The sequence below is a fragment of the Panthera pardus genome, unplaced genomic scaffold (assembly GCF_024362965.1).
Source record: "Panthera pardus isolate Hobbes unplaced genomic scaffold, ASM2436296v1 HiC_scaffold_6, whole genome shotgun sequence".
Taxonomy (NCBI): Eukaryota; Metazoa; Chordata; class Mammalia; order Carnivora; family Felidae; genus Panthera; species Panthera pardus.
The window spans coordinates 70412765-70421698 of NW_026526991.1; the positions used below are offsets into that span (position 1 = coordinate 70412765).

Genomic DNA, 8934 nt, shown 5'->3' on the forward strand with positions numbered 1-8934 from the left:
GGTTAAGCGTCCGACTTCAGCCAGGTCACGATCTCGCGGTCCGTGAGTTCGAGCCCCGCGTCAGGCTCTGGGCTGATGGCTCGGAGCCTGGAGCCTGTTTCCGATTCTGTGTCTCCCTCTCTCTCTGCCCCTCCCCCGTTCATGCTCGGTCTCTCTCTGTCCCAAAAATAAATTAAAAAAAAAAAAAAAAAAAAAAAAAAAGAAAGAAAAGCCTCCTTATTCTTCAGGCAAGATGAGGAGACACAGCAACCCGCCATTACCTTTCACTAACAAAAAAAAGGAGAAAAAAAGCACTGGAACCCCAAAATTGCCACGCTGACTCACCACTGATCCCACCCAACAACATCTCATTTTACACAGGTTCTGCATTATCATCATTATCACTAGGGCTAACATTGAATACTTAACCATATACCAGGACACTATGCTAATGAGCTTTACAAATTTTATTTAAATTGCACAGCAGCCCAATGAAGAAAATACTCTTATTTTTACAAATTTGAACCTGAAACCTACGAATTTGTAATTTGTACCAGATAACAAAATGGGTCTGGGCCAAAACCAGGTTACAAATCCAAGCCACTTGTCATTAACGCTCTACACCAAGCCTTCCCACGTAAAGGAAAAAATTCCAAAATCTTACCCATTACGTGTTGGTTAGGAAGTTTCTGATAATGAATCTGTGTGATATAAAAGATTCACAGTACTTCTAGGATGAATGAGTCTACTCATAGTATTCCAGCGGACCTGGCTAGCATGATCAGAAAGAATCGGGGTCACGTAACTGACTACAGGATTGCTTGAATTTTGTTCTTCTCTGAGCATCAAGTGTAAGTAGTTGAGTTGATCTGCTTGTTCTTTTGCAATGCATCACTGATGCTCATTCTGTGATTTGCCAACTATGCCTAAAAAGAACACATCTCTGAGAGCTAGATTAATCCACACCATTCACTTCCCTCTTGTAAGTAATGACATGATTAGGCAGATGTCGCTACCAATATCTTGGAAGCCTCTGCTTTTCCACATTATAGCAGTGATTGAAAAAGTTGGTTGGCTACAGGCTGGAACTTTACACTCTGATAATCCACAGGCCTCCAGTCATGGTTTCCAGCTCTAGATGGACTAATATTTATCATAGATATTAGGAATCCTATACATCTTACTACAAGTATTGTATTTTGGCTAATCTAAAGGCAAAGAATGGAGAGGTATTCAAAGGAAAAATGGGAAGGAGGTAAGGATACTCAAGTTGGGAGGGCACTGAACAAAGGCAGAGAAGAGACTTTCTTCTTCATCTGTAGGAGGTGCATCTGGAGTTCTGTGTGGCTGGAGCACAGAGTGCTTGAGGGCATCTTGTGAGAGGCAAGGATAATTTGGGGCCAATTCAAGGAACATACACAAAAGTGTTGTTGTGTATTTTACTGAATAGAGACCAGAGAATGAAAAGTTTCAGAACTGAAAAGTGATATAACTGACTAGAGCAGAATTTGGGAGAGAATTCTCTGTCAGCTTAGATCATGAAAACTTGGTATGAGGCATAATGAAAGTGGGGAAAATAAGTTTATAGGCAACTTCAACAGTTTAAGTAAAAGATAATCAGGTCGTGGACTACAACAAAATAGATCCCCCAAGAATCGTTGTAATAATCTGACTGAACCAGAGTACCCTGCCTCCATCACTTATTAGAGTCTTTACGAATAAAGGAAAACACTGAAGGAGGGTGAATTTCATTTTTCTCAGAAGGGACCCTGGCTCAGGCAACAGTTCTTGCATAATAACAAGTCTGATTAAGATGGAGTATACCCTTGGGGCACCTGGCAGGGGCACCTGGGTGGCTCAGTCGGTTAAGCATCCGACTTTGGCTCAGTTCATGATCTCGCTGTTCATGAGTTCCAGCCCAGTGTCAGGCTCTGTGCTGACAGCTCAGAGCCTGAAGCCTGCTTCAGATTCTCCCTCTCTCTCTGTCCCTCCCCTGCTCATGCACTCTCTCTCTCTCTCTCTCTCTCTCAAAAATAAACATTAAAAAATTTTTTTAAAAAGATGGAGTTTACTCTTACATTTTTAAAAATTGGTGCGCCTGGGTAGCTTACTCGATTGGGCATCTGACTTCAACACAGGTCATGATCTCACGGTTTGTGAGTTCGAGCCCCGAGTCAGGCTCTGTGCTGACAACTCAGAGCCTGGAGCCTGCTTCAGATTCTGTGTCTCCCTCTCTCTCTCTACCCGTCCCCTGCTTGTACTCAGCTTCTCTCTGTCTCTCAAAAACAAATAAACATTATTTTATTAAAAAAAATTTTTTTTTAATTTACGGATGCATCTGGAAAAGTCCTTGATGAATTAATGCTCTACAAAAGACACTACTGGCCAGGTAGAGTACACTGAGTGCACAGTCCTGCGAATACAGGTCTCAGCATCTAGTAACACCTAACCAGGTAACATGCACAGGGCACTTCCATTGTGAAGGGCACCGGTCTAAAATAAAAAAAGAATCTCTCCAAGTTTTTTGAAGCTCCTTAGCATTTATGTCTGAAAATTCACCTGGAACCTCTCTTAGCTCTGATTAAAGGGCTTTGAAAAGATGACTGTGCCAAGAGTATAAACTGTAGCCCGGCACCTTGAATCCAATCTCTTGAAAAATAATTTTTAAAAAGACTTCCAGTACTTTACTTTTTGTGGTATGCACTTTGTGACACATACAGCTGTACTTTGGGCCATTCTTGGCTGTATTAGTACAAGACAAAGGTAAAGGCTACAAGACAAAGAAGAGCCTCCTGTCTTCAATTACCCTAGTTCTAGCATAGTATTTAAAGTTCTTTGCAGTTCACAGAACACTGTTTACAATCATTTCATTTAATCCCTAGGATAACTGCTTTTAAAATTCTATGTCCAGGGGAGCCTAGGTGGCTCAGTTGGTTAAGTCCCCAACTTCATTCAGGTCATGACCTCACAGTTTGTGAGTTCAAGCCCGGCATCGGGCTCTGTGCTGACAACTCAAAGCCTGGAGCCTGCTTTGGATTCTGTGTCTCCCTCCCTCCTTGCCCCTCCCCTGCTCGCACTCTGTCTTTCTCTCTCTCTCAAAAATAAATGAGCATTAAGAAAATAATAAAATAAAATAAAATAAAATAAAATAAAATAAAATAAAATAAAATAAAATTCTACCTCCAAAAGGCAGACACAGTTTAAAATTGTTTAACATTTTTTCCTTAAAAGATAAATAAGGATAGCAGCCTATATTTATATCACATTTTACCTTTTAGTGTTTTTAATGGGCAAAACCACACCATTAGAATGACACTAGAATGATTCAAAGGAATCAGGAGCATGAGTTTTTTCAAAGGGCGGACTGATGTGCTGGGAGGAATATGGTAGCTAACTGCTACTTACTAGCTCTGTGACCTTGGGCAAATCCCTAACCTCTTGGAGATTCCACTTCTTCGCCAGTAAAATCCCAGTAAAAGTACTTCACTCAGAGCACTGTAGTGAAGACCTAAGGAGATTTCATTTGTAAAGTGCCTCATCATTTCCAGCCACTTCCTACCCTGAAGGCCACTGTTAAAATACAAACGAGTCTTGGTCATTCCCACTAATAATGAGCATGATGGTAATAGCACCTACACATTACACTTACGGAGTGATTTTTCATGTTATTCTCACCATTAAAGTATTTTTAATGCAACTGTACAAGGTGAAGGATGAATGCTATCCTTACTGTGCAAATATTGAAGTTGAGGCTCAGAAACCTTAAGCTACTTGTCCAAAATCGTATTTAGAAAGTGTTAATTCCATGATAACATTCATCATTCATTTGTTCAACATTTTACCAGTTGCTTATTTGTGCCAGGCACTGGCCTACCCATCAGGGTTGCTAACATGATACTCCTGTTGTTTTGCATCTTACAGTCTCACTGAGGGAAACAGACGTTAAACAGAAAAGAAAATAGATACATAATATTTTAAAAAGCTGTAAGGTGATGGAGGAAGTTACTGGGGAATGTCAGCAGGGAGGGAAATTAAAGCAGGCATCACTATACGGTGACATTTGGACAGAACCTCAAGGAAGGAAGGGAAGCAAGCAGGTATCTGGGAAAGAGGGACCCAGACACAGAGAACAAAACATTGCAAAAATCTGTGATGAGTGAATGATCAGCGCATTTAAGGAAGAGCAAAAAAGCTAGCGTGACTGGATAGAGTGTGGATGCAGGGGAGTGTGAAAGGAGATGGAGCCTGCAAGGTAGCATCCGATTGTGAGGTGGCCTTGAGTGATCTGGCCTTGAGGCTGTCCAATGCGTGTGGGCTTTCCCTTGTGTGATTCGGGAAACAGGAGACTGAGTGACACATGTGAGTTACATGCCAGAAGGGCCACATTTCTGTCTGGTGGCTGGAAATGTATGAACTTCTAGACATTTAAACGGAAGAGCTGACGACAGTTACGTGATGGATTGGATGTGGACAGGACCTGGCAAAACCCAGACTGGAACTGCCATTTGCTGAGAGGAACACCACCGAAGCAGACATGGACAGCACAATAATCATTAACATTTCTTAGTGCTTTTTATATGTTAGGCAAGTACTTCTCATTCAGTACCTCAATTAGTCCTTATACCAGCCCTTTGGCTTTACCAATAAAGGAGTGGAGACTCAGAAAGGTTATAATCTGCCCAAGGTCATATAGGTACCAACCAGTGGAAACAGGAGAAGTACCTCTATGACCCCAAAGTCAATATTCTCAATAACTACTATGCTCCCTACACCGAGAAGTTCCAATGGGAAGGAAGCAGGGGCACTAGGAACCATTAAGTACTAGGTGATAACTTGTACCTAGTAGGCATTCAACAAATATTTGCTATTGAATTAATAAACGAAAAAAAAAATTATGTATCATGATGGGATAATGAACCAGCCTTGAGTAAGAAAAAAAAAAAAAAAAAAAAAAAACACTGAAGATTCCATTCCAGAGAGAACAAACTCTGGATAAGGGGATATTCAAGTCTATAAAAGGACACATGGCAGAAAAATGGAGAAACCAAATATACATTTGCCTGGACCAGCCCTAAGGTCTTGGTATATTATCCTGAAACGTTAGATGAAAGGCAGGCATGAGGAGATTACATATAGCATTCTACATAATGTGAATGCTTAACACAGGTTTTAAAAACACAAATCGCAATAATAACAGAACTAAGTTGGAACTTCTTGCTTTTGGTCCAATACCAGAGACCACACAGCCTTTTAAATAAAAAGCAACCTTTTAAGTCAATCAATGAAACCACCCTAAGTGACTTTTACATACATACCAGGATGGTATTTGTAGTACCCTTGCTAATTTAGAGGATCATATCCATAAATCCCTTCCTAGACTTTCTCTTCATATTGTTTTCAACCTTTAAGTGATTTTCTTTCCTTGTTCTTATCCTGCAGTCTTTGGGATAACAAAGTTCTAAACCATGCAAGTTTTTAAAACAGAGAAGCTGAAGCAAAGTAGGTCTGGAGTTCTCTCTAATTAACTTTTCATTAAAATGGCAAAGTATTTATGAACACTTTCATGTCATAAAGTTGAAACATTCACCATTTAATTCTTTAAAAATGCTTAGACCTCTTTTTAGCGATATCTGTTTATGATAAAGAATCTAAACAAACACCAAAGAAAATAATAGTTCAAGAATAAAGTAAAATTCATTCATATCTGAAATTATTTTTTAAATAGCTGGCAGTTTAAAGAAGCACATTAAATAAAATAGACAAGTATTGGTTTCTGAGCAAAGGATCAAATGGAGGTGGAATGGGAGTGGGTATAAACACCCAAGTTAAAATTTCAAAATCCATAATTGCTTTTAAACTACATAGATGGGGGGGGGGGTGTTAGGAAGTGTAGGCATGGTAAAAAATTAAAAACTTTACAACAAAAATAGTTTTTACAGAGATTGTACTCTTCTTTATATTCAATAAATTGTAAGGAATGTTTTCTGAAGACAAAACTAAACCCTGAAATCTTTCTAGAAGTCCCTTCTACGGATTTCAAACAGTATGTCATTTATAATGAGGGGTAAATATATTTGTTCAACATACCCTTTTTTTTGGTTCATTAGACACACAAATACTAAAACAAGCATGTGATGTTTACTACCCTCTCTCACACCCATACACAGAGTTCATTGTTCCACAGAGGGTAGAATGAATAATGGTAGCCCAAGTGTTACCACATGGAACCACCACACTTGTGAGCCTACGGCATTTTCAAAAATAGGAATCGCCAGATAGCTTTCTTTAGCCACAATAAAGTTAGTAAACACTCAAGTTTTGTTTTTTTGTTTTGCTTTTATGGAGAACGCCCCAAAACAGCAACCTGTTAATTTAATTAACAAACAATACGTAGTGCTTCTCCAGCGCTCCCGTGCTAGTAATCAGCGAAGCGAGGAAAGTTCAAGGTCTGTCCTGGTAACCCTGGGAGCCCCGGAGTTCCAGGGTTCCTCGCCGACAGCCTTCCACCTAGGAGTCTCGACTGCCCTTTCGCAAAAGGACCGGTGCATCCGTTACCGCCTCTTCCCACCCCCCACCCCCCACGCTTGACACTTTACCCTGCCTCCTGGCGTGCCATCCTCGGGAACCGAGGAAACGCGCCGGGGGAACTGGGGGACGGGGGGCCGCGGCCGCTTCCGCATTCGCGGGCAGGGACGAGGGGGCGGCCAGGCTAGCAGGGCTCCGCTGCGGCCGGCCCGAGCGGCGGGGGAGGCGCGCCCAGCGCCCGGGCCCGCGTACTCACCGGCTGGGGCCGCGCGGGCGCGGGGTGTCTGCAACACCGGAGAGCCGGGCGAGCACAGCCCTCCGCCGCGCCGGCGGCCTCGCTGGGAAGAGCGGCGAGACGGCCCGCCGGCGTCGCTGCCGCCGCTGCTGTCACCGAGCTATAAATACCGGCTCGGCCCACACTCGCCGCCGCCTACGCCGGGCGCCCTCCGCAAAGTCCGCCGGCCGCGGGCCGGGCAGCCGGGGCGCAAGGGCGACGGCGACGGCGCCGCGCAGGTGACCGCGATGGCTCCAGCTGTTCGGCAGCCTCCGCAGCTGGAGGCATGGCCTCCCGCCGCCGCCGCCCCCGCCCTCCCGCTCCCCTCCCGCCTGCGCCGCGGGCCGACTCCAGCCCGCGGGCCGCGCGCGCCGCGCCGAGCCCGCCCCGGCCGGGCCCGCCTCTGCAGAGCAGGAGTCTGCAGACCCAGGACCACTTGGGAAGCGGCGGAGGCGGGGGCGGGGTGGGAGTGGGGGTGGAGTGGGGGGGGGGGGCGGTTGGCTTCAGCCTAGCGTGTCAGCAGCAGTCCCTTCGTCCTGGGGGAATCCGCAGACTTCTTGCAAAATCCACCATCCTGCAGGGAACCAATGAGATTCCCAGGTGGAATAGCCTCAAAGAAGTGCAAACTTTCTAATGCAGTCTCAGGTCATATAGAGCATCCTTTCTGCTTTTGCCAGTTGGCGATGTGGAGGTGGGGTGGGGAGAGACAGCCCGGGAGGATATGAGTAGTCTTACACTTACTTTTCATACACTTACTTTCCAGCCTGTCCGGTCTGGCACACCCCACGCAAATATAGTCACACATTTGTTCACATATATATAAACTCACACACATTCACACACACTTAGAAATGGGCAGATATATGTACACATGCATATATACCCATACACACGTATACAATCACACATACATTCATACATACAGTTATGCATACATATATCAGAAGCACACACATGTGCAATATCTTTGAAGCTTGAAGCTCTCAGGAACCTATCATGCTGTAATTCTTAAATGCTTTATCTGTAGCATGGCAGAGGAAGACCTTTGACCACATTTGACCAATTCCTTTCTTTCTGGTGTAACCTCTTCTCCATCACATGTGTGTGTGGCCTTTGTTTCCTTCCACACCAAATAACAACTGCTACCTCAGTTTACCAGCTGCTTATACTGTATTAAAAGCTGCTTTCCAGTATACTGATATTCTGTGCAAATGGAAGTGATCCCTAGTTGGTATAGTCAGATGGAAAACGGGATAATTCCTATATGCCTACAATAGCAGACATATGAGGAGAAAAATAGCCTCTCTCCTGGACTGGCAGCATGATTCAGGAATGTTCTGGGTAGCAAGAGGGAGAGCTGAGATGTCAGCAGATTTTGAGATGGGACAGAGAGAGCCACTCCCAAGTCCTGCAGTATAGCTAATCTACACAGGCATAACTGGGAGTTCACTGCCATACTTCTCACTAGCTTGACATATGTTCAAGCTTCTAAGAATGACCACGTGTATCTACAGTACAGTCATAGTTTGTAATCATCTTCTGGAACTCTTAGCTTGGTAAGATTCTTTTTAGTGAAGCTTTCACAAGTGTTCCCAGAAGGAGCTGTTTCCTATGCTAGCACTTTGTACATTTTACGATGACACTTCTTACATTGAATGTATTTTTTTCACCATGTCTTTTTCTCCCCCACTAAGCCATGAACTCTTCAAAGGCAGAGACTAAGTCTTACCAATGCATCCTCAACACCTAACATAGTGAATGATGGTAATGGCCCAATAAATAGTAGATTAATTCTACAGATTATTAGAGTCTACAGTGCTTTTATAATTATAATCAGGATTATTTTCCAAATGATGATTAAACTGTGTAATTGTCTAACATGGATTCCATGTGCTATATTTTCTTTGTATCTCCATTTAAAGCAAGGATGTCTTCAGTCAGTTGAAACTGGAAAACATTAAAGTTTCACAAACTATGCAGCACAGTACTGATATCTATGGCTTGTTAACCAACCCCTCGCCCTCAAGAAACAAAAGAAAACAAAACAGAAGTACTTTTCCTGTCATTAAAAGTCTGTAAAACATACTATATTTCAGAGGATAGTGAAGTAAAAATCAATGAGCGGCTTCTTTTCTGACTATGTGAGAGATAGAGCT

At 43.3% G+C, this 8934-nt stretch overlaps 1 protein-coding gene across 3 annotated transcripts in view; it reads right to left on the reverse strand.

The window, feature by feature from the left end:
- TMEM117 (transmembrane protein 117) overlaps positions 1-7139 on the reverse strand; it is a 483464-nt gene extending 476325 nt beyond the window's left edge. The window contains exon 1 of one of the 3 annotated variants that reach the window (XM_053895726.1): positions 6761-7139. The gene's annotated coding sequence lies outside the window, so the exon portion shown is untranslated. Of the gene's footprint in view, positions 1-6575; positions 6600-6760 lie in introns of those variants that run through there. The other 2 variants (XM_019419099.2, XM_019419100.2) reach the window with 2 other exon arrangements.
- Between the last annotated feature and the right edge of the window lie 1795 nt (positions 7140-8934).